At 47.7% G+C, this 17608-nt stretch overlaps 49 non-coding genes and 2 pseudogenes across 49 annotated transcripts; all 51 read left to right on the top strand.

Moving 5' to 3' along the window:
* Window positions 1–37: 37 nt before the first annotated feature.
* On the top strand, window positions 38–156 carry LOC145149526 (5S ribosomal RNA). Its single transcript, XR_013730386.1, has one exon. It is a non-coding gene; the product is annotated as a 5S ribosomal RNA (ribosomal RNA).
* Window positions 157–385: 229 nt separating this feature from the next.
* Window positions 386–504, top strand: LOC145154378 (5S ribosomal RNA). The gene has a single exon (XR_013734852.1). It is a non-coding gene; the product is annotated as a 5S ribosomal RNA (ribosomal RNA).
* Window positions 505–734: 230 nt separating this feature from the next.
* Window positions 735–853, top strand: LOC145137155 (5S ribosomal RNA). Its single transcript, XR_013720903.1, has one exon. It is a non-coding gene; the product is annotated as a 5S ribosomal RNA (ribosomal RNA).
* A 218-nt stretch (window positions 854–1071) lies between these two features.
* Window positions 1072–1190, top strand: LOC145140162 (5S ribosomal RNA). Its single transcript, XR_013722095.1, has one exon. It is a non-coding gene; the product is annotated as a 5S ribosomal RNA (ribosomal RNA).
* A 232-nt stretch (window positions 1191–1422) lies between these two features.
* LOC145137215 (5S ribosomal RNA) lies at window positions 1423–1541 on the top strand. Its single transcript, XR_013720961.1, has one exon. It is a non-coding gene; the product is annotated as a 5S ribosomal RNA (ribosomal RNA).
* A 219-nt stretch (window positions 1542–1760) lies between these two features.
* Window positions 1761–1879, top strand: LOC145141377 (5S ribosomal RNA). Its single transcript, XR_013722625.1, has one exon. It is a non-coding gene; the product is annotated as a 5S ribosomal RNA (ribosomal RNA).
* A 231-nt stretch (window positions 1880–2110) lies between these two features.
* Window positions 2111–2229, top strand: LOC145153854 (5S ribosomal RNA). The gene has a single exon (XR_013734342.1). It is a non-coding gene; the product is annotated as a 5S ribosomal RNA (ribosomal RNA).
* A 229-nt stretch (window positions 2230–2458) lies between these two features.
* LOC145135442 (5S ribosomal RNA) lies at window positions 2459–2577 on the top strand. The gene has a single exon (XR_013719848.1). It is a non-coding gene; the product is annotated as a 5S ribosomal RNA (ribosomal RNA).
* A 230-nt stretch (window positions 2578–2807) lies between these two features.
* LOC145147639 (5S ribosomal RNA) lies at window positions 2808–2926 on the top strand. Its single transcript, XR_013728537.1, has one exon. It is a non-coding gene; the product is annotated as a 5S ribosomal RNA (ribosomal RNA).
* A 219-nt stretch (window positions 2927–3145) lies between these two features.
* On the top strand, window positions 3146–3264 carry LOC145155003 (5S ribosomal RNA). The gene has a single exon (XR_013735466.1). It is a non-coding gene; the product is annotated as a 5S ribosomal RNA (ribosomal RNA).
* Window positions 3265–3490: 226 nt separating this feature from the next.
* LOC145144707 (5S ribosomal RNA) lies at window positions 3491–3609 on the top strand. The gene has a single exon (XR_013725712.1). It is a non-coding gene; the product is annotated as a 5S ribosomal RNA (ribosomal RNA).
* A 225-nt stretch (window positions 3610–3834) lies between these two features.
* LOC145145994 (5S ribosomal RNA) lies at window positions 3835–3953 on the top strand. The gene has a single exon (XR_013726943.1). It is a non-coding gene; the product is annotated as a 5S ribosomal RNA (ribosomal RNA).
* Window positions 3954–4182: 229 nt separating this feature from the next.
* Window positions 4183–4301, top strand: LOC145144898 (5S ribosomal RNA). The gene has a single exon (XR_013725900.1). It is a non-coding gene; the product is annotated as a 5S ribosomal RNA (ribosomal RNA).
* A 226-nt stretch (window positions 4302–4527) lies between these two features.
* Window positions 4528–4646, top strand: LOC145137281 (5S ribosomal RNA). The gene has a single exon (XR_013720978.1). It is a non-coding gene; the product is annotated as a 5S ribosomal RNA (ribosomal RNA).
* A 229-nt stretch (window positions 4647–4875) lies between these two features.
* On the top strand, window positions 4876–4994 carry LOC145154379 (5S ribosomal RNA). The gene has a single exon (XR_013734853.1). It is a non-coding gene; the product is annotated as a 5S ribosomal RNA (ribosomal RNA).
* Window positions 4995–5225: 231 nt separating this feature from the next.
* LOC145155606 (5S ribosomal RNA) lies at window positions 5226–5344 on the top strand. Its single transcript, XR_013736038.1, has one exon. It is a non-coding gene; the product is annotated as a 5S ribosomal RNA (ribosomal RNA).
* A 218-nt stretch (window positions 5345–5562) lies between these two features.
* On the top strand, window positions 5563–5681 carry LOC145144587 (5S ribosomal RNA). Its single transcript, XR_013725598.1, has one exon. It is a non-coding gene; the product is annotated as a 5S ribosomal RNA (ribosomal RNA).
* Window positions 5682–5919: 238 nt separating this feature from the next.
* LOC145139003 (5S ribosomal RNA) lies at window positions 5920–6038 on the top strand. Its single transcript, XR_013721810.1, has one exon. It is a non-coding gene; the product is annotated as a 5S ribosomal RNA (ribosomal RNA).
* Window positions 6039–6265: 227 nt separating this feature from the next.
* LOC145137325 (5S ribosomal RNA) lies at window positions 6266–6384 on the top strand. Its single transcript, XR_013720987.1, has one exon. It is a non-coding gene; the product is annotated as a 5S ribosomal RNA (ribosomal RNA).
* Window positions 6385–6616: 232 nt separating this feature from the next.
* Window positions 6617–6735, top strand: LOC145137349 (5S ribosomal RNA). Its single transcript, XR_013721003.1, has one exon. It is a non-coding gene; the product is annotated as a 5S ribosomal RNA (ribosomal RNA).
* Window positions 6736–6955: 220 nt separating this feature from the next.
* On the top strand, window positions 6956–7074 carry LOC145144532 (5S ribosomal RNA). The gene has a single exon (XR_013725545.1). It is a non-coding gene; the product is annotated as a 5S ribosomal RNA (ribosomal RNA).
* Window positions 7075–7309: 235 nt separating this feature from the next.
* LOC145155487 (5S ribosomal RNA) lies at window positions 7310–7428 on the top strand. Its single transcript, XR_013735924.1, has one exon. It is a non-coding gene; the product is annotated as a 5S ribosomal RNA (ribosomal RNA).
* Window positions 7429–7647: 219 nt separating this feature from the next.
* LOC145144905 (5S ribosomal RNA) lies at window positions 7648–7766 on the top strand. The gene has a single exon (XR_013725906.1). It is a non-coding gene; the product is annotated as a 5S ribosomal RNA (ribosomal RNA).
* Window positions 7767–7994: 228 nt separating this feature from the next.
* On the top strand, window positions 7995–8113 carry LOC145153855 (5S ribosomal RNA). Its single transcript, XR_013734343.1, has one exon. It is a non-coding gene; the product is annotated as a 5S ribosomal RNA (ribosomal RNA).
* Window positions 8114–8339: 226 nt separating this feature from the next.
* LOC145139346 (5S ribosomal RNA) lies at window positions 8340–8458 on the top strand. The gene has a single exon (XR_013721888.1). It is a non-coding gene; the product is annotated as a 5S ribosomal RNA (ribosomal RNA).
* A 229-nt stretch (window positions 8459–8687) lies between these two features.
* On the top strand, window positions 8688–8806 carry LOC145137420 (5S ribosomal RNA). The gene has a single exon (XR_013721061.1). It is a non-coding gene; the product is annotated as a 5S ribosomal RNA (ribosomal RNA).
* Window positions 8807–9036: 230 nt separating this feature from the next.
* On the top strand, window positions 9037–9155 carry LOC145154247 (5S ribosomal RNA). Its single transcript, XR_013734729.1, has one exon. It is a non-coding gene; the product is annotated as a 5S ribosomal RNA (ribosomal RNA).
* Window positions 9156–9384: 229 nt separating this feature from the next.
* On the top strand, window positions 9385–9503 carry LOC145154380 (5S ribosomal RNA). Its single transcript, XR_013734854.1, has one exon. It is a non-coding gene; the product is annotated as a 5S ribosomal RNA (ribosomal RNA).
* A 234-nt stretch (window positions 9504–9737) lies between these two features.
* LOC145137493 (5S ribosomal RNA) lies at window positions 9738–9856 on the top strand. The gene has a single exon (XR_013721092.1). It is a non-coding gene; the product is annotated as a 5S ribosomal RNA (ribosomal RNA).
* Window positions 9857–10077: 221 nt separating this feature from the next.
* Window positions 10078–10196, top strand: LOC145146946 (5S ribosomal RNA). Its single transcript, XR_013727866.1, has one exon. It is a non-coding gene; the product is annotated as a 5S ribosomal RNA (ribosomal RNA).
* Window positions 10197–10426: 230 nt separating this feature from the next.
* LOC145147401 (5S ribosomal RNA) lies at window positions 10427–10545 on the top strand. The gene has a single exon (XR_013728306.1). It is a non-coding gene; the product is annotated as a 5S ribosomal RNA (ribosomal RNA).
* Window positions 10546–10777: 232 nt separating this feature from the next.
* LOC145151476 (5S ribosomal RNA) lies at window positions 10778–10882 on the top strand (annotated as a pseudogene).
* A 232-nt stretch (window positions 10883–11114) lies between these two features.
* LOC145137564 (5S ribosomal RNA) lies at window positions 11115–11233 on the top strand. The gene has a single exon (XR_013721113.1). It is a non-coding gene; the product is annotated as a 5S ribosomal RNA (ribosomal RNA).
* Window positions 11234–11453: 220 nt separating this feature from the next.
* LOC145155894 (5S ribosomal RNA) lies at window positions 11454–11572 on the top strand. Its single transcript, XR_013736322.1, has one exon. It is a non-coding gene; the product is annotated as a 5S ribosomal RNA (ribosomal RNA).
* A 228-nt stretch (window positions 11573–11800) lies between these two features.
* LOC145140261 (5S ribosomal RNA) lies at window positions 11801–11919 on the top strand. Its single transcript, XR_013722122.1, has one exon. It is a non-coding gene; the product is annotated as a 5S ribosomal RNA (ribosomal RNA).
* Window positions 11920–12138: 219 nt separating this feature from the next.
* LOC145149381 (5S ribosomal RNA) lies at window positions 12139–12257 on the top strand. The gene has a single exon (XR_013730242.1). It is a non-coding gene; the product is annotated as a 5S ribosomal RNA (ribosomal RNA).
* Window positions 12258–12484: 227 nt separating this feature from the next.
* LOC145145465 (5S ribosomal RNA) lies at window positions 12485–12603 on the top strand. The gene has a single exon (XR_013726437.1). It is a non-coding gene; the product is annotated as a 5S ribosomal RNA (ribosomal RNA).
* Window positions 12604–12830: 227 nt separating this feature from the next.
* LOC145146111 (5S ribosomal RNA) lies at window positions 12831–12949 on the top strand. The gene has a single exon (XR_013727062.1). It is a non-coding gene; the product is annotated as a 5S ribosomal RNA (ribosomal RNA).
* Window positions 12950–13179: 230 nt separating this feature from the next.
* Window positions 13180–13298, top strand: LOC145143723 (5S ribosomal RNA). Its single transcript, XR_013724753.1, has one exon. It is a non-coding gene; the product is annotated as a 5S ribosomal RNA (ribosomal RNA).
* A 226-nt stretch (window positions 13299–13524) lies between these two features.
* On the top strand, window positions 13525–13643 carry LOC145137633 (5S ribosomal RNA). Its single transcript, XR_013721151.1, has one exon. It is a non-coding gene; the product is annotated as a 5S ribosomal RNA (ribosomal RNA).
* Window positions 13644–13870: 227 nt separating this feature from the next.
* On the top strand, window positions 13871–13989 carry LOC145155895 (5S ribosomal RNA). Its single transcript, XR_013736323.1, has one exon. It is a non-coding gene; the product is annotated as a 5S ribosomal RNA (ribosomal RNA).
* A 232-nt stretch (window positions 13990–14221) lies between these two features.
* LOC145155896 (5S ribosomal RNA) lies at window positions 14222–14340 on the top strand. The gene has a single exon (XR_013736324.1). It is a non-coding gene; the product is annotated as a 5S ribosomal RNA (ribosomal RNA).
* Window positions 14341–14572: 232 nt separating this feature from the next.
* LOC145143724 (5S ribosomal RNA) lies at window positions 14573–14691 on the top strand. The gene has a single exon (XR_013724754.1). It is a non-coding gene; the product is annotated as a 5S ribosomal RNA (ribosomal RNA).
* A 232-nt stretch (window positions 14692–14923) lies between these two features.
* LOC145137691 (5S ribosomal RNA) lies at window positions 14924–15042 on the top strand. Its single transcript, XR_013721192.1, has one exon. It is a non-coding gene; the product is annotated as a 5S ribosomal RNA (ribosomal RNA).
* A 228-nt stretch (window positions 15043–15270) lies between these two features.
* On the top strand, window positions 15271–15389 carry LOC145155897 (5S ribosomal RNA). The gene has a single exon (XR_013736325.1). It is a non-coding gene; the product is annotated as a 5S ribosomal RNA (ribosomal RNA).
* A 237-nt stretch (window positions 15390–15626) lies between these two features.
* Window positions 15627–15745, top strand: LOC145147403 (5S ribosomal RNA). The gene has a single exon (XR_013728308.1). It is a non-coding gene; the product is annotated as a 5S ribosomal RNA (ribosomal RNA).
* Window positions 15746–15975: 230 nt separating this feature from the next.
* On the top strand, window positions 15976–16080 carry LOC145151477 (5S ribosomal RNA; annotated as a pseudogene).
* Window positions 16081–16311: 231 nt separating this feature from the next.
* Window positions 16312–16430, top strand: LOC145137763 (5S ribosomal RNA). Its single transcript, XR_013721208.1, has one exon. It is a non-coding gene; the product is annotated as a 5S ribosomal RNA (ribosomal RNA).
* A 220-nt stretch (window positions 16431–16650) lies between these two features.
* LOC145138588 (5S ribosomal RNA) lies at window positions 16651–16769 on the top strand. Its single transcript, XR_013721616.1, has one exon. It is a non-coding gene; the product is annotated as a 5S ribosomal RNA (ribosomal RNA).
* A 226-nt stretch (window positions 16770–16995) lies between these two features.
* On the top strand, window positions 16996–17114 carry LOC145140265 (5S ribosomal RNA). The gene has a single exon (XR_013722123.1). It is a non-coding gene; the product is annotated as a 5S ribosomal RNA (ribosomal RNA).
* Window positions 17115–17333: 219 nt separating this feature from the next.
* LOC145147632 (5S ribosomal RNA) lies at window positions 17334–17452 on the top strand. Its single transcript, XR_013728529.1, has one exon. It is a non-coding gene; the product is annotated as a 5S ribosomal RNA (ribosomal RNA).
* Window positions 17453–17608: the final 156 nt, after the last annotated feature.

A 17608-nucleotide genomic window follows, 5' to 3' on the forward strand; every position in this document is an offset into this window, starting at 1 on the left:
TTTAAGACATACAAGCAATAAGCATGGATAGTATTTCGGGTGCGATCATACCAGCACTAATGCACCGGATCCCATCAGAACTCCGCAGTTAAGAGTGCTTGGGCGAGAGTAGTACTAGGATGGGTGACCCCCTGGGAAGTCCTCGTGTTGCACCCCCCTTTTTCGTTGTCCGTTTGCGTTTTTTTAGATTTTACGTGCGGTTTTTTTTTGTTTTTTTTTCTTTCTTCATATTTCTATGCTCGGGTGGCCTCCGCTTCATGGTTGATGGTTTTCGTATTTTTGGAACGGAGCCGATCGGTCACGTGGGTTCCACGCCTCGCGTACGAAAACAAAGGAGGTTCTGCGTCTTTTAAGACATAAAAGCAATAAGCATGGATAGTATTTCGGGTGCGATCATACCAGCACTAATGCACCGGATCCCATCGGAACTCCGCAGTTAAGCGTGCTTGGGCGAGAGTAGTACTAGGATGGGTGACCCCCTGGGAAGTCCTCGTGTTGCACCCCCCCTTTTTCGTTGTCCGTTTGCGTTTTTTTAGATTTTACGTGCGGTTTTTTTTTTGTTTTTTTTCTTTCTTGCTATTTCTATGCTCGGGTGGCCTCCGCTTCATGGTTGATGGTTTTCGTATTTTTGGAACGGAGCCGATCGGTCACGTGGGTCCCACGCCTCGCGTACGAAAACAAAGGAGGTTTTGCGTCTTTTAAGACATAAAAGCCATAAGCATGGATAGTATTTCGGGTGCGATCATACCAGCACTAATGCACCGGATCCCATCAGAACTCCGCAGTTAAGCGTGCTTGGGCGAGAGTAGTACTAGGATGGGTGACCCCCTGGGAAGTCCTCGTGTTGCACCCCCCTTTTTCGTTGTCCGTTTGCGTTTTTTTAGATTTTACGTGCGGTTTTTTTTCTTTCTTGCTATTTCTATGCTCGGGTGGCCACCGCTTCATGGTTGATGGTTTTCGTATTTTTGGAACGGAGCCGATCGGTCACGTGCGTCCCACGCCTCGCGTACGAAAACAAAGGAGGTTCTGCGTCTTTTAAGACATAAAAGCAATAAGCATGGATAGTATTTCGGGTGCTATCATACCAGCACTAATGCACCGGATCCCATCAGAACTCCGCAGTTAAGCGTGCTTGGGCGAGAGTAGTACTAAGATGGGTGACCCCCTGGGAAGTCCTCGTGTTGCACCCCCCCCCTTTTTCGTTGCCCGTTTGCGTTTTTTTAGATTTTACGTGCGGTTTTTTTTTGTTTTTTTTTCTTTCTTGCTATTTCTATGCTCGGGTGGCCTCCGCTTCATGGTTGATGGTTTTCGTATTTTTGGAACGGAGCCGATCGGTCACGTGGGTTCCACGCCTCGCGTACGAAAACAAAGGAGGTTCTGCGTCTTTTAAGACATAAAAGCAATAAGCATGGATAGTATTTCGGGTGCGATCATACCAGCACTAATGCACCGGATCCCATCAGAACTCCGCAGTTAAGCGTGCTTGGGCGAGAGTAGTACTAGGATGGGTGACCCCCTGGGAAGTCCTCGTGTTGCACCCCCTTTTTCGTTGTCCGTTTGCGTTTTTTTAGATTTTACGTGCGGTTTTTTTTTCTTTCTTGCTATTTCTATGCTCGGGTGGCCTCCGCTTCATGATTGATGGTTTTCGTATTTTTGGAACGGAGCCGATCGGTTACGTGGGTCCCACGCCTCGCGTACGAAAACAAAGGAGGGTTCTGCGTCTTTTAAGACATAAAAGCAATAAGCATGGATAGTATTTCGGGTGCTATCATACCAGCACTAATGTACCGGATCCCATCAGAACTCCGCAGTTAAGCGTGCTTGGGCGAGAGTAGTACTAGGATGGGTGACCCCCTGGGAAGTTCTCGTGTTGCACCCCCCCCCCCCTTTTTCGTTGCCCGTTTGCGTTTTTTTAGATTTTACGTGCGTTTTTTTTTTTGTTTTCTTTCTTGCTATTTCTATGCTCGGGTGGCCACCGCTTCATGGTTGATGGCTTTCGTATTTTTGGAACGGAGCCGATCGGTCACGTGGGTTCCACGCCTCGCGTACGAAAACAAAGGAGGTTCTGCGTCTTTTAAGACATAAAAGCAATAAACATGGATAGTATTTCGGGTGCGATCATACCAGCACTAATGCACCGGATCCCATCAGAACTCCGCAGTTAAGCGTGCTTGGGCGAGAATAGTACTAGGATGGGTGACCCCCTGGGAAGTCCTCGTGTTGCACCCCCCTTTTTCGTTGTCCGTTTGCGTTTTTTTAGATTTTACGTGCGGTTTTTTTTTGTTTTTTTTTCTTTCTTGCTATTTCTATGCTCGGGTGGCCTCCGCTTCATGGTTGATGGTCTTCGTATTTTTGGAACGGAGTTGATCGGTCACGTGGGTCCCACGCCTCGCGTACGAAAACAAAGGAGGTTCTGCGTCTTTTAAGACATACAAGCAATAAGCATGGATAGTATTTCGGGTGCGATCATACCAGCACTAATGCACCGGATCCCATCAGAACTCCGCAGTCAAGCGTGCTTGGGCGAGAATAGTACTAGGATGGGTGACCCCCTGGGAAGTCCTCGTGTTGCACCCCACCTTTTTCGTTGTCCGTTTGCGTTTTTTTAGATTTTACGTGCGGTTTTTTTTTGTTTTTTTTTCTTTCTTGCTATTTCTATGCTCGGGTGGCCTCCGCTTCATGGTTGATGGTTTTCGTATTTTTGGAACGGAGCCGATCGGTCACGTGGGTTCCACGCCTCGCGTACGAAAACAAAGGAGGTTCTGCGTCTTTTAAGACATAAAAGCAATAAGCATGGATAGTATTTCGGGTGCGATCATACCAGCACTAATGCACCGGATCCCATCAGAACTCCGCAGTTAAGCGTGCTTGGGCTAGAGTAGTACTAGGATGGGTGACCCCCTGGGAAGTCCTCATGTTGCACCCCCCTTTTTCGTTGTCCGTTTGCGTTTTTTTAGATTTTACGTGCGGTTTTTTTTTCTTTCTTTCTATTTCTATGCTCGGATGGCCTCCGCTTCATGGTTGATGGTTTTCGTATTTTTGGAACGGAGCCGATCGGTCACGTGGGTCCCACGCCTCGCGTACGAAAACAAAGGAGGTTCTGCGTCTTTTAAGACATAAAAGCAATAAGCATGGATAGAATTTCGGGTGCTATCATACCAGCACTAATGCACCGGATCCCATCAGAACTCCGCAGTTAAGCGTGCTTGGGCGAGAGTAGTACTAGGATGGGTGACCCCCTGGGAAGTTCTCGTGTTGCACCCCCCTCTTTTTCGTTGCCCGTTTGCGTTTTTTTAGATTTTACGTGCGGTTTTTTTTTGTTTTCTTTCTTGCTATTTCTATGCTCGGGTGGCCACCGCTTCATGGTTGATGGTTTTCATATTTTTGGAACGGAGCCGATCGGTCACGTGGGTTCCACGCCTCGCGTACGAAAACAAAGGAGGTTCTGCGTCTTTTAAGACATAAAAGCAATAAGCATGGATAGTATTTCGGGTGCGATCATACCAGCACTAATGCACCGGATCCCATCAGAACTCCGCAGTTAAGCGTGCTTGGGCGAGAATAGTTCTAGGATGGGTGACCCCCTGGGAAGTCCTCGTGTTGCACCCCCCTTTTTCGTTGTCCGTTTGCGTTTTTTTAGATTTTACGTGCGGTTTTTTTTTGTTTTTTTTTCTTGCTATTTCTATGCTCGGGTGGCCTCCGTTTCATGGTTCATGGTCTTCGTATTTTTGGAACGGAGCCGATCGGTCACGTGGGTCCCACGCCTCGCGTACGAAAACAAAGGAGGTTCTGCGTCTTTTAAGACATACAAGCAATAAGCATGGACAGTATTTCGGGTGCGATCATACCAGCACTAATGCACCGGATCCCATCAGAACTCCGCAGTTAAGCGTGCTTGGGCAAGAGTAGTACTAGGATGGGTGACCCCAGGGGAAGTCCTCGTGTTGCACCCCCCTTTTTCGTTGTCCGTTTGCGTTTTTTTAGATTTTACGTGCGGTTTTTTTTTGTTTTTTTTTCTTTCTTGCTATTTCTATGCTCGGGTGGCCTCCGCTTCATGGTTGATGGTCTTCGTATTTTTGGAACGGAGCTGATCGGTCACGTGGGTCCCACGCCTCGCGTACGAAAACAAAAGAGGTTCTGCGTCTTTTAAGACATACAAGCAATAAGCATGGATAGTATTTCGGGTGCGATCATACCAGCACTAATGCACCGGATCCCATCAGAACTCCGCAGTTAAGCATGCTTGGACGAGAGTAGTACTAGGATGGGTGACCCCCTGGGAAGTCCTCGTGTTGCACCCCCCTTTTTCGTTGTCCGTTTGCGTTTTTTTAGATTTTACGTGCGGTTTTTTTTTGTTTTTTTTTTCTTGCTATTTCTATGCTCGGGTGGCCTTCGTTTCATGGTTCATGGTCTTCGTATTTTTGGAACGGAGCCGATCGGTCACGTAGGTCCCACGCCTCGCGTACGAAAACATAGGAGGTTCTGCGTCTTTTAAGACATACAAGCAATAAGCATGGATAGTATTTCGGGTGCGATCATACCAGCACTAATGCACCGGATCCCATCAGAACTCCGCAGTTAAGCGTGCTTGGGCGAGAGTAGTACTAGGATGGGTGACCCCCTGGGAAGTCCTCGTGTTGCACCCCCCTTTTTCGTTGTCCGTTTGCGTTTTTTTAGATTTTACGTGCGGTTTTTTTTTGTTTTTTTTTCTTTCTTGCTATTTCTATGCTCGGGTGGCCTCCGCTTCATGGTTGATGGTTTTCGTATTTTTGAAACGGAGCCGATCGGTCACGTGGGTTCCACGCCTCGCGTACGAAAACAAAGGAGGTTCTGCGTCTTTTAAGACATAAAAGCAATAAGCATGGATAGTATTTCGGGTGCGATCATACCAGCACTAATGCACCGGATCCCATCGGAACTCCGCAGTTAAGCGTGCTTGGGCGAGAGTAGTACTAGGATGGGTGACCCCCTGGGAAGTCCTCGTGTTGCACCCCCCCTTTTTCGTTGTCCGTTTGCGTTTTTTTAGATTTTACGTGCGGTTTTTTTTTGTTTTTTTTTTCTTTCTTGCTATTTCTATGCTCGGGTGGCCTTCGTTTTATGGTTCATGGTCTTCGTATTTTTGGAACGGAGCCGATCGGTCACGTAGGTCCCACGCCTCGCGTACGAAAACAAAGGAGGTTCTGCGTCTTTTAAGACATACAAGCAATAAGCATGGATAGTATTTCGGGTGCGATGATACCAGCACTAATGCACCGGATCCCATCAGAACTCCGCAGTTAAGCGTGCTTGGGCGAGAGTAGTACTAGGATGGGTGACCCCTTGGGAAGTCCTCGTGTTGCACCCCCTTTTTCGTTGTCCGTTTGCGTTTTTTTAGATTTTACGTGCGGTTTTTTTTTCTTTCTTGCTATTTTTATGCTCGGGTGGCCTCCGCTTCATGGTTGATGGTTTTCGTATTTTTGGAACGGAGCCGATCGGTCACGTGGGTCCCACGCCTCGCGTACGAAAACAAAGGAGGTTCTGCGTCTTTTAAGACATAAAAGCAATAAGCATGGATAGTATTTCGGGTGCTATCATACCAGCACTAATGCACCGGATCCCATCAGAACTCCACAGTTAAGCGTGCTTGGGCGAGAGTAGTACTAGGATGGGTGACCCCCTGGGAAGTTCTCGTGTTGCACCCCCCCCCCCCCCCCTCCCCTTTTTCGTTGCCCGTTTGCGTTTTTTTAGATTTTACGTGCGTTTTTTTTTGTTTTCTTTCTTGCTATTTCTATGCTCGGGTGTCCACCGCTTCATGGTTGATGGTTTTCGTATTTTTGGAACGGAGCCGATCGGTCACGTGGGTTCCACGCCTCGCGTACGAAAACAAAGGAGGTTCTGCGTCTTTTAAGACATAAAAGCAATAAACATGGATAGTATTTCGGGTGCGATCATACCAGCACTAATGCACCGGATCCCATCAGAACTCCGCAGTTAAGCGTGCTTGGGCGAGAATAGTACTAGGATGGGTGACCCCTTGGGAAGTCCTCGTGTTGCACCTCCCCTTTTTCGTTGTCCGTTTGCGTTTTTTTAGATTTTACGTGCGGTTTTTTTTTGTTTTTTTTTTCTTTCTATTTCTATGCTCGGGTGGCCTCCGTTTCATGGTTCATGGTCTTCGTATTTTTGGAACGGAGCCGATCGGTCACGTGGGTCCCACGCCTCGCGTACGAAAACAAAGGAGGTTCTGCGTCTTTTAAGACATACAAACAATAAGCATGGACAGTATTTCGGGTGCGATCATACCAGCACTAATGCACCGGATCCCATCAGAACTCCGCAGTTAAGCGTGCTTGGGCGAGATTAGTACTAGGATGGGTGACCCAATGGGAAGTCCTCGTGTTGCACCCCCCCCCTTTTTCGTTGTCCGTTTGCGTTTTTTTAGATTTTACGTGCGGTTTTTTTTTGTTTTTTTTTCTTTCTTGCTATTTCTATGCTCGGGTGGCCTTCGTTTCATGGTTCATGGTCTTCGTATTTTTGGAACGGAGCCGATCGGTCACGTGGGTCCCACGCCTCGCGTACGAAAACAAAGGAGGTTCTGCGTCTTTTAAGACATAAAAGCAATAAGCATGGATAGTATTTCGGGTGCGATCATACCAGCACTAATGCACCGGATCCCATCAGAACTCCGCAGTTAAGCGTGCTTGGGCGAGAGTAGTACTAGGATGGGTGACCCCCTGGGAAGTCCTCGTGTTGCACCCCCCTTTTTCGTTGTCCGTTTGCGTTTTTTTAGATTTTACGTGCGGTTTTTTTTTTCTTTCTTGCTATCTCTATGCTTGGGTGGCCTCCGCTTCATGGTTGATGGTTTTCGTATTTTTGGAACGAAGCCGATCGGTCACGTAGGTCCCACGCTTCGCGTACGAAAACAAAGGAGGTTCTTCGTCTTTTAAGACATAAAAGCAATAAGCATGGATAGTATTTCGGGTGCTATCATACCAGCACTAATGCACCGGATCCCATCAGAACTCCGCAGTCAAGCGTGCTTGGGCGAGAGTAGTACTAGGATGGGTGACCCCCTGGGAAGTCCTCGTGTTGCACCCCCCCTCCCCTTTTTCGTTGCCCGTTTGCATTTTTTTAGATTTTACGTGCGGTTTTTTTTTTGTTTTTTTTCTTTCTTGCTATTTCTATGCTCGGGTGGCCTCCGCTTCATGGTTGATGGTTTTCGTATTTTTGGAACGGAGCCGATCGGTCACGTGGGTTCCACGCCTCGCGTACGAAAACAAAGGAGGTTCTGCGTCTTTTAAGACATAAAAGCAATAAGCATGGATAGTATTTCGGGTGCGATCATACCAGCACTAATGCACCGGATCCCATCAGAACTCCGCAGTTAAGCGTGCTTGGGCGAGAGTAGTACTAGGATGGATGACCCCCTGGGAAGTCCTCGTGTTGCACCCCCCTTTTTCGTTGTCCGTTTGCGTTTTTTTAGATTTTACGTGCGGTTTTTTTTTCTTTCTTTCTATTTCTATGCTCGGGTGGCCTCCGCTTCATGGTTGATGGTTTTCGTATTTTTGGAACGGAGCCGATCGGTCACGTGGGTCCCACGCCTCGCGTACGAAAACAAAGGAGGTTCTACGTCTTTTAAGACATAAAAGCAATAAGCATGGATAGTATTTCGGGTGCTATCATACCAGCACTAATGCATCGGATCCCATCAGAACTCCGCAGTTAAGCGTGCTTGGGCGAGAGTAGTACTAGGATGGGTGACCCCCTGGGAAGTTCTCGTGTTGCACCCCCCCCTCTTTTTCGTTGCCCGTTTGCGTTTTTTTAGATTTTACGTGCGGTTTTTTTTTGTTTTCTTTCTTGCTATTTCTATGCTCGGGTGGCCACCGCTTCATGGTTGATGGTTTTCGTATTTTTGGAACGGAGCCGATCGGTCACGTGGGTTCCACGCCTCGCGTACGAAAACAAAGGAGGTTCTGCGTCTTTTAAGACATAAAAGCAATAAGCATGGATAGTATTTCGGGTGCGATCATACCAGCACTAATGCACCGGATCCCATCAGAACTCCGCAGTTAAGCGTGCTTGGGCGAGAATAGTACTAGGATGGGTGACCCCCTGGGAAGTCCTCGTGTTGCACCCCCCCTTTTTCGTTGTCCGTTTGCGTTTTTTTAGATTTTACGTGCGGTTTTTTTTTGTTTTTTTTTCTTGCTATTTCTATGCTCGGGTGGCCTCCGTTTCATGGTTCATGGTCTTCGTATTTTTGGAACGGAGCCGATCGGTCACGTGGGTCCCACGCCTCGCGTACGAAAACAAAGGAGGTTCTGCGTCTTTTAAGACATACAAGCAATAAGCATGGACAGTATTTCGGGTGCGATCATACCAGCACTAATGCACCGGATCCCATCAGAACTCCGCAGTTAAGCGTGCTTGGGCAAGAGTAGTACTAGGATGGGTGACCCCATGGGAAGTCCTCGTGTTGCACCCCCCTTTTTCGTTGTCCGTTTGCGTTTTTTTAGATTTTACGTGCGGTTTTTTTTTGTTTTTTTTTCTTTCTTGCTATTTCTATGCTCGGGTGGCCTCCGCTTCATGGTTGATGGTCTTCGTATTTTTGGAACGGAGCTGATCGGTCACGTGGGTCCCACGCCTCGCGTACGAAAACAAAGGAGGTTCTGCGTCTTTTAAGACATACAAGCAATAAGCATGGATAGTATTTCGGGTGCGATCATACCAGCACTAATGCACCGGATCCCATCAGAACTCCGCAGTTAAGCGTGCTTGGGCGAGAGTAGTACTAGGATGGGTGACCCCCTGGGAAGTCCTCGTGTTGCACCCCCTTTTTCGTTGTCCGTTTGCGTTTTTTTAGATTTTACATGCGGTTTTTTTTTTGTTTTTTTTTTCTTTCTTGCTATTTCTATGCTCGGGTGGCCTTCGTTTCATGGTTCATGGTCTTCGTATTTTTGGAACGGAGCCGATCGGTCACGCAGGTCCTACGCCTCGCGTACGAAAACATAGGAGGTTCTGCGTCTTTTAAGACATACAAGCAATAAGCATGGATAGTATTTCGGGTGCGATCATACCAGCACTAATGCACCGGATCCCATCAGAACTCCGCAGTTAAGCGTGCTTGGGCGAGAGTAGTACTAGAATGGGTGACCCCCTGGGAAGTCCTCGTGTTGCACCCCCCTTTTTCGTTGTCCGTTTGCGTTTTTTTAGATTTTACGTGCGGTTTTTTTTTGTTTTTTTTTCTTTCTTGCTATTTCTATGCTCGGGTGGCCTCCGCTTCATGGTTGATGGTTTTCGTATTTTTGGAACGGAGCCGATCGGTCACGTGGGTTCCACGCCTCGCGTACGAAAACAAAGGAGGTTCTGCGTCTTTTAAGACATAAAAGCAATAAGCATGGATAGTATTTCGGGTGCGATCATACCAGCACTAATGCACCGGATCCCATCGGAACTCCGCAGTTAAGCGTGCTTGGGCGAGAGTAGTACTAGGATGGGTGACCCCCTGGGAAGTCCTCGTGTTGCACCCCCCCTTTTTCGTTGTCCGTTTGCGTTTTTTTAGATTTTACGTGCGGTTTTTTTTTTTTTGTTTTTTTTTCTTTCTTGCTATTTCTATGCTCGGGTGGCCTCCGCTTCATGGTTGATGGTTTTCGTATTTTTGGAACGGAGCCGATCGGTCACGTGGGTCCCACGCCTCGCGTACGAAAACAAAGGAGGTTCTGCGTCTTTTAAGACATAAAAGCAATAAGCATGGATAGTATTTCGGGTGCGATCATACCAGCACTAATGCACCGGATCCCATCAGAACTCCGCAGTTAAGCGTGCTTGGGCGAGAGTAGTACTAGGATGGGTGACCCCCTGGGAAGTCCTCGTGTTGCACCCCCCCCTTTTTCGTTGCCGTTTGCGTTTTTTTAGATTTTACGTGCGGTTTTTTTTTTCTTTCTTGCTATTTCTATGCTCGGGTGGCCTCCGCTTCATGGTTGATGGTTTTCGTATTTTTGGAACGAAGCCGATCGGTCACGTGGGTCCCACGCTTCGCGTACGAAAACAAAGGAGGTTCCGCGTCTTTTAAGACATAAAAGCAATAAGCATGGATAGTATTTCGGGTGCTATCATACCAGCACTAATGCACCGGATCCCATCAGAACTCCGCAGTTAAGCGTGCTTGGGCGAGAGTAGTACTAGGATGGGTGACCCCCTGGGAAGTCCTCATGTTGCACCCCCCTTTTTCGTTGTCCGTTTGCGTTTTTTTAGATTTTACGTGCGGTTTTTTTTTGTTTTTTTTTTCTTTCTTGCTATTTCTATGCTCGGGTGGCCATCGTTTCATGGTTCATGGTCTTCGTATTTTTGGAACGGAGCCGATCGGTCACGTAGGTCCCACGCCTCGCGTACGAAAACAAAGGAGGTTCTGCGTCTTTTAAGACATAAAAGCAATAAGCATGGATAGTATTTCGGGTGCGATCATACCAGCACTAATGCACCGGATCCCATCAGAACTCCGCAGTTAAGCGTGCTTGGGCGAGAGTAGTACTAGGATGTGTGACCCCCTGGGAAGTCCTCGTGTTGTACCCCCCTTTTTCGTTGTCCGTTTGCGTTTTTTTAGATTTTACGTGCGTTTTTTTTTTTTGTTTTTTTTTTCTTTCTTGCTATTTCTATGCTCGGGTGGCCTCCGCTTCATGGTTGCTGGTTTTCGTATTTTTGGAACGGAGCCGATCGGTCACGTGGGTTCCACGCCTCGCGTACGAAAACAAAGGAGGTTCTGCGTCTTTTAAGACATAAAAGCAATAAGCATGGATAGTATTTCGGGTGCGATCATACCAGCACTAATGCACCGGATCCCATCGGAACTCCGTAGTTAAGCGTGCTTGGGCGAGAGTTGACCCCCTGGGAAGTCCTCGTGTTGCACCCCCCCTTTTTGGTTGTCCGTTTGCGTTTTTTTAGATTTTACGTGCGGTTTTTTTTTTGTTTTTTTTTTCTTTCTTGCTATTTCTATGCTCGGGTGGCCTCCGCTTCATGGTTGATGGTTTTCGTATTTTTGGAACGGAGCCGATCGGTCACGTGGGTCCCACGCCTCGCGTACGAAAACAAAGGAGGTTCTGCGTCTTTTAAGACATAAAAGCAATAAGCATGGATAGTATTTCGGGTGCGATCATACCAGCACTAATGCACCGGATCCCATCAGAACTCCGCAGTTAAGCGTGCTTGGGCGAGAGTAGTACTAGGATGGGTGACCCCCTGGGAAGTCCTCGTGTTGCACCCCCATTTTTCGTTGTCCGTTTGCGTTTTTTTAGATTTTACGTGCGGTTTTTTTTTTCTTTCTTGCTATTTCTATGCTCGGGTGGCCTCCGCTTCATGGTTGATGGTTTTCGTATTTTTGGAACGAAGCCGATCGGTCACGTGGGTCCCACGCTTCACGTACGAAAACAAAGGAGGTTCTGCGTCTTTTAAGACATAAAAGCAATAAGCATGGATAGTATTTCGGGTGCTATCATACCAGCACTAATGCACCGGATCCCATCAGAACTCCGCAGTTAAGCGTGCTTGGGCGAGAGTAGTACTAGGATGGGTGACCCCCTGGGAAGTCCTCGTGTTGCACCCCCCCCCCTTTTTCGTTGCCCGTTTGCGTTTTTTTAGATTTTACGTGCGGTTTTTTTTTGTTTTCTTTCTTGCTATTTCTATGCTCGGGTGGCCACCGCTTCATGGTTGATGGTTTTCGTATTTTTGGAACGGAGCCGATCGGTCACGTGCGTCCCACGCCTCGCGTACGAAAACAAAGGAGGTTCTGCGTCTTTTAAGACATAAAAGCAATAAGCATGGATAGTATTTCGGGTGCGATCATACCAGCACTAATGCACCGGATCCCATCAGAACTCCGCAATTAAGCGTGCTTGGGCGAGAGTAGTACTAGGATGGGTGACCCCCTGGGAAGTCCTCGTGTTGCACCCCCCTTTTTCGTTGTCCGTTTGCGTTTTTTTAGATTTTACGTGCGGTTTTTCTTTCTTTCTTGCTATTTCTATGCTCGGGTGGCCTCCGCTTCATGGTTGATGGTTTTCGTATTTTTGGAACGGAGCCGATCGGTCACGTGGGTCCCACGCCTCGCGTACGAAAACAAAGGAGGTTCTGCGTCTTTTAAGACATAAAAGCAATAAGCATGGATAGTATTTTGGGTGCTATCATACCAGCACTAATGCACCGGATCCCATCAGAACTCCGCAGTTAAGCGTACTTGGGCGACAGTAGTACTAGGATGGGTGACCCCCTGGGAAGTTCTCGTGTTGCACCCCCCCCCTTTTCGTTGCCCGTTTGCGTTTTTTTAGATTTTACGTGCGGTTTTTTTTTTGTTTTCTTTCTTGCTATTTCTATGCTCGGGTGGCCACCGCTTCATGGTTGATGGTTTTCGTATTTTTGGAACGGAGCCGATCGGTCACGTGGGTTCCACGCCTCGCGTACGAAAACAAAGGAGGTTCTGCGTCTTTTAAGACATAAAAGCAATAAGCATGGATAGTATTTCGGGTGCGATCATAGCAGCACTAATGCACCGGATCCCATCAGAACTCCGCAGTTAAGCGTGCTTGGGCGAGAATAGTACTAGGATGGGTGACCCCCTGGGAAGTCCTCGTGTTGCACCCCCCCTTTTTCGTTGTCCGTTTGCGTTTTTTTAGATTTTACGTGCGGTTTTTTTTTGTTTTTTTTTTCTTGCTATTTCTATGCTCGGGTGGCCTCCGTTTCATGGTTCATGGTCTTCGTATTTTTGGAACGGAGCCGATCGGTCACGTGGGTCCCACGCCTCGCGTACGAAAACAAAGGAGGTTCTGCGTCTTTTAAGACATACAAGCAATAAGCATGGACAGTATTTCGGGTGCGATCATACCAGCACTAATGCACCGGATCCCATCAGAACTCCGCAGTTAAGCGTGCTTGGGCGACAGTAGTACTAGGATGGGTGACCCCATGGGAAGTCCTCGTGTTGCACCCCCTTTTTCGTTGTCCGTTTGCGTTTTTTTAGATTTTACGTGCGGTTTTTTTTTTTGTTTTTTTTTCTTTCTTGCTATTTCTATGCTCGGGTGGCCTCCGCTTCATGGTTGATGGTCTTCATATTTTTGGAACGGAGCTGATCGGTCACGTGGGTCCCACGCCTCGCGTACGAAAACAAAGGAGGTTCTGCGTCTTTTAAGACATACAAGCAATAAGCATGGATAGTATTTCGGGTGCGATCATACCAGCACTAATGCACCGGATCCCATCAAAACTCCGCAGTTAAGCGTGCTTGGGCGAGAGTAGTACTAGGATGGGTGACCCCCTGGGAAGTCCTCGTGTTGCACCCCCCTTTTTCGTTGTCCGTTTGCGTTTTTTTAGATTTTACGTGCGGTTTTTTTTTGTTTTTTTTTTCTTGCTAATTCTATGCTCGGGTGGCCTTCGTTTCATGGTTCATGGTCTTCGTATTTTTGGAACGGAGCCGATCGGTCACGTAGGTCCCACGCCTCGCGTACGAAAACAAAGGAGGTTCTGCGTCTTTTAAGACATACAAGCAATAAGCATGGATAGTATTTCGGGTGCGATCATACCAGCACTAATGCACCGGATCCCATCAGAACTCCGCAGTTAAGCGTGCTTGGGCGAGAGTAGTACTAGGATGGGTGACCCCCTGGGAAGTCCTCGTGTTGCACCCCCCTTTTTCGTTGTCCGTTTGCGTTTTTTTAGATTTTACGTGCGGTTTTTTTTTGTTTTTTTTCTTTCTTGCTATTTCTATGCTCGGGTGGCCTCCGCTTCATGGTTGATGGTTTCGTATTTTTGGAACGGAGCCGATCGGTCACGTGGGTTCCACGCTTCTCGTACGAAAACAAAGGAGGTTCTGCGTCTTTTAAGACATAAAAGCAATAAGCATGGATAGTATTTCGGGTGCTATCATACCAGCACTAATGCACCGGATCCCATCAGAACTCCGCAGTTAAGCGTGCTTGGGCGAGAGTAGTACTAGGATGGGTGACCCCCTGGGAAGTCCTCGTGTTGCACCCCCCCCCCTTTTTCGTTGCCCGTTTGCGTTTTTTTAGATTTTACGTGCGGTTTTTTTTTGTTTTTTTTCTTTCTTGCTATTTCTATGCTCGGGTGGCCTCCGCTTCATGGTTGATGGTTTTCGTATTTTTGGAACGAAGCCGATCGGTCACGTGGGTCCCACGCTTCGCGTACGAAAACAAAGGAGGTTCTGCGTCTTTTAAGACATAAAAGCAATAAGCATGGATAGTATTTCGGGTGCTATCATACCAGCACTAATGCACCGGATCCCATCAGAACTCCGCAGTTAAGCGTGCTTGGGCGAGAGTAGTACTAGGATGGGTGACCCCCTGGGAAGTCCTCGTGTTGCACCCCCCCCCCCCCCTTTTTCGTTGCCCGTTTGCGTTTTTTTAGATTTTACGTGCGGTTTTTTTTTGTTTTCTTTCTTGCTATTTCAATGCTCGGGTGGCCACCGCTTCATGGTTGATGGTTTTCGTATTTTTGGAACGGAGCCGATCGGTCACGTGCGTCCCACGCCTCGCGTACGAAAACAAAGGAGGTTCTGCGTCTTTTAAGACATACAAGCAATAAGCATGGATAGTATTTCGGGTGCGATCATACCAGCACTAATGCACCGGATCCCATCAAAACTCCGCAGTTAAGCGTGCTTGGGCGAGAGTAGTACTAGGATGGGTGACCCCCTGGGAAGTCCTCGTGTTGCACCCCCCCCCTTTTTCGTTGTCCGTTTGCGTTTTTTTAGATTTTACGTGCGGTTTTTTTTTGTTTTTTTTTCTTTCTTGCTAATTCTATGCTCGGGTGGCCTTCGTTTCATGGTTCATGGTCTTCGTATTTTTGGAACGGAGCCGATCGGTCACGTAGGTCCCACGCCTCGCGTACGAAAACAAAGGAGGTTCTGCGTCTTTTAAGACATACAAGCAATAATCATGGATAGTATTTCGGGTGCGATCATACCAGCACTAATGCACCGGATCCCATCAGAACTCCGCAGTTAAGCGTGCTTGGGCGAGAGTAGTACTAGGATGGGTGACCCCCTGGGAAGTCCTCGTGTTGCACCCCCCTTTTTCGTTGTCCGTTTGCGTTTTTTTAGATTTTACGTGCGGTTTTTTTTTGTTTTTTTTCTTTCTTTCTATTTCTATGCTCGGGTGGCCTCCGCTTCATGGTTGATGGTTTTCGTATTTTTGGAACGGAGCCGATCGGTCACGTGGGTTCCACGCTTCTCGTACGAAAACAAAGGAGGTTCTGCGTCTTTTAAGACATAAAAGCAATAAGCATGGATAGTATTTCGGGTGCTATCATACCAGCACTAATGCACCGGATCCCATCAGAACTCCGCAGTTAAGCGTGCTTGGGCGAGAGTAGTACTAGGATGGGTGACCCCCTGGGAAGTCCTCGTGTTGCACCCCCTCCCCCCCTTTTTCGTTGCCCGTTTGCGTTTTTTTAGATTTTACGTGCGGTTTTTTTTTGTTTTTTTTTTCTTTCTTGCTATTTCTATGCTCGGGTGGCCATCGTTTCATGGTTCATGGTCTTCGTATTTTTGGAACGGAGCCGATCGGTCACGTAGGTCCCACGCCTCGCGTACGAAAACAAAGGAGGTTCTGCGTCTTTTAAGACATAAAAGCAATAAGCATGGATAGTATTTCGGGTGCGATCATACCAGCACTAATGCACCGGATCCCATCAGAACTCCGCAGTTAAGCGTGCTTGGGCGAGAGTAGTACTAGGATGTGTGACCCCCTGGGAAGTCCTCGTGTTGTACCCCCCTTTTTCGTTGTCCGTTTGCGTTTTTTTAGATTTTACGTTCGTTTTTTTTTTTGTTTTTTTTTCTTTCTTGCTATTTCTATGCTCGGGTGGCCTCCGCTTCATGGTTGCTGGTTTTCGTATTTTTGGAACGGAGCCGATCGGTCACGTGGGTTCCACGCCTCGCGTACGAAAACAAAGGAGGTTCTGCGTCTTTTAAGACATAAAAGCAATAAGCATGGATAGTATTTCGGGTGCGATCATACCAGCACTAATGCACCGGATCCCATCGGAACTCCGTAGTTAAGCGTGCTTGGGCGAGAGTTGACCCCCTGGGAAGTCCTCGTGTTGCACCCCCCCTTTTTGGTTGTCCGTTTGCGTTTTTTTAGATTTTACGTGCGTTTTTTTTTTTGTTTTTTTTTCTTTCTTGCTATTTCTATGCTCGGGTGGCCTCCGCTTCATGGTTGATGGTTTTCGTATTTTTGGAACGGAGCCGATCGGTCACGTGGGTCCCACGCCTCGCGTACGAAAACAAAGGAGGTTCTGCGTCTTTTAAGACATAAAAGCAATAAGCATGGATAGTATTTCGGGTGCGATCATACCAGCACTAATGCACCGGATCCCATCAGAACTCCGCAGTTAAGCGTGCTTGGGCGAGAGTAGTACTAGGATGGGTGACCCCCTGGGAAGTCCTCGTGTTGCACCCCCATTTTTCGTTGTCCGTTTGCGTTTTTTTAGATTTTACGTGCGGTTTTTTTTTTCTTTCTTGCTATTTCTATGCTCGGGTGGCCTCCGCTTCATGGTTGATGGTTTTCGTATTTTTGGAACGAAGCCGATCGGTCACGTGGGTCCCACGCTTCGCGTACGAAAACAAAGGAGGTTCTGCGTCTTTTAAGACATAAAAGCAATAAGCATGGATAGTATTTCGGGTGCTATCATACCAGCACTAATGCACCGGATCCCATCAGAACTCCGCAGTTAAGCGTGCTTGGGCGAGAGTAGTACCAGGATGGGTGACCCCCTGGGAAGTCCTCGTGTTGCACCCCCCCCCTTTTTCGTTGCCCGTTTGCGTTTTTTTAGATTTTACGTGCGGTTTTTTTTGTTTTCTTTCTTGCTATTTCTATGCTCGGGTGGCCACCGCTTCATGGTTGATGGTTTTCGTATTTTTGGAACGGAGCCGATCGGTCACGTGCGTCCCACGCCTCGCGTACGAAAACAAAGGAGGTTCTGCGTCTTTTAAGACATAAAAGCAATAAGCATGGATAGTATTTCGGGTGCGATCATACCAGCACTAATGCACCGGATCCCATCAGAACTCCGCAATTAAGCGTGCTTGGGCGAGAGTAGTACTAGGATGGGTGACCCCCTGGGAAGTCCTCGTGTTGCACCCCCCTTTTTCGTTGTCCGTTTGCGTTTTTTTAGATTTTACGTGCGGTTTTTCTTTCTTTCTTGCTATTTCTATGCTCGGGTGGCCTCCGCTTCATGGTTGATGGTTTTCGTATTTTTGGAACGGAGCCGATCGGTCACGTGGGTCCCACGCCTCGCGTACGAAAACAAAGGAGGTTCTGCGTCTTTTAAGACATAAAAGCAATAAGCATGGATAGTATTTTGGGTGCTATCATACCAGCACTAATGCACCGGATTCCATCAGAACTCCGCAGTTAAGCGTACTTGGGCGAGAGTAGTACTAGGATGGGTGACCCCCTGGGAAGTTCTCGTGTTGCACCCCCCCCCCTTTTCGTTGCCCGTTTGCGTTTTTTTAGATTTTACGTGCGGTTTTTTTTTTGTTTTCTTTCTTGCTATTTCTATGCTCGGGTGGCCACCGCTTCATGGTTGATGGTTTTCGTATTTTTGGAACGGAGCCGATCGGTCACGTGGGTTCCAC

This window comes from Lactuca virosa, chromosome 1 (assembly GCF_052849685.1).
Source record: "Lactuca virosa cultivar CGN04683 chromosome 1, Lactuca_virosa_CGN04683_v6, whole genome shotgun sequence".
NCBI lineage: Eukaryota > Viridiplantae > Streptophyta > Magnoliopsida > Asterales > Asteraceae > Lactuca > Lactuca virosa.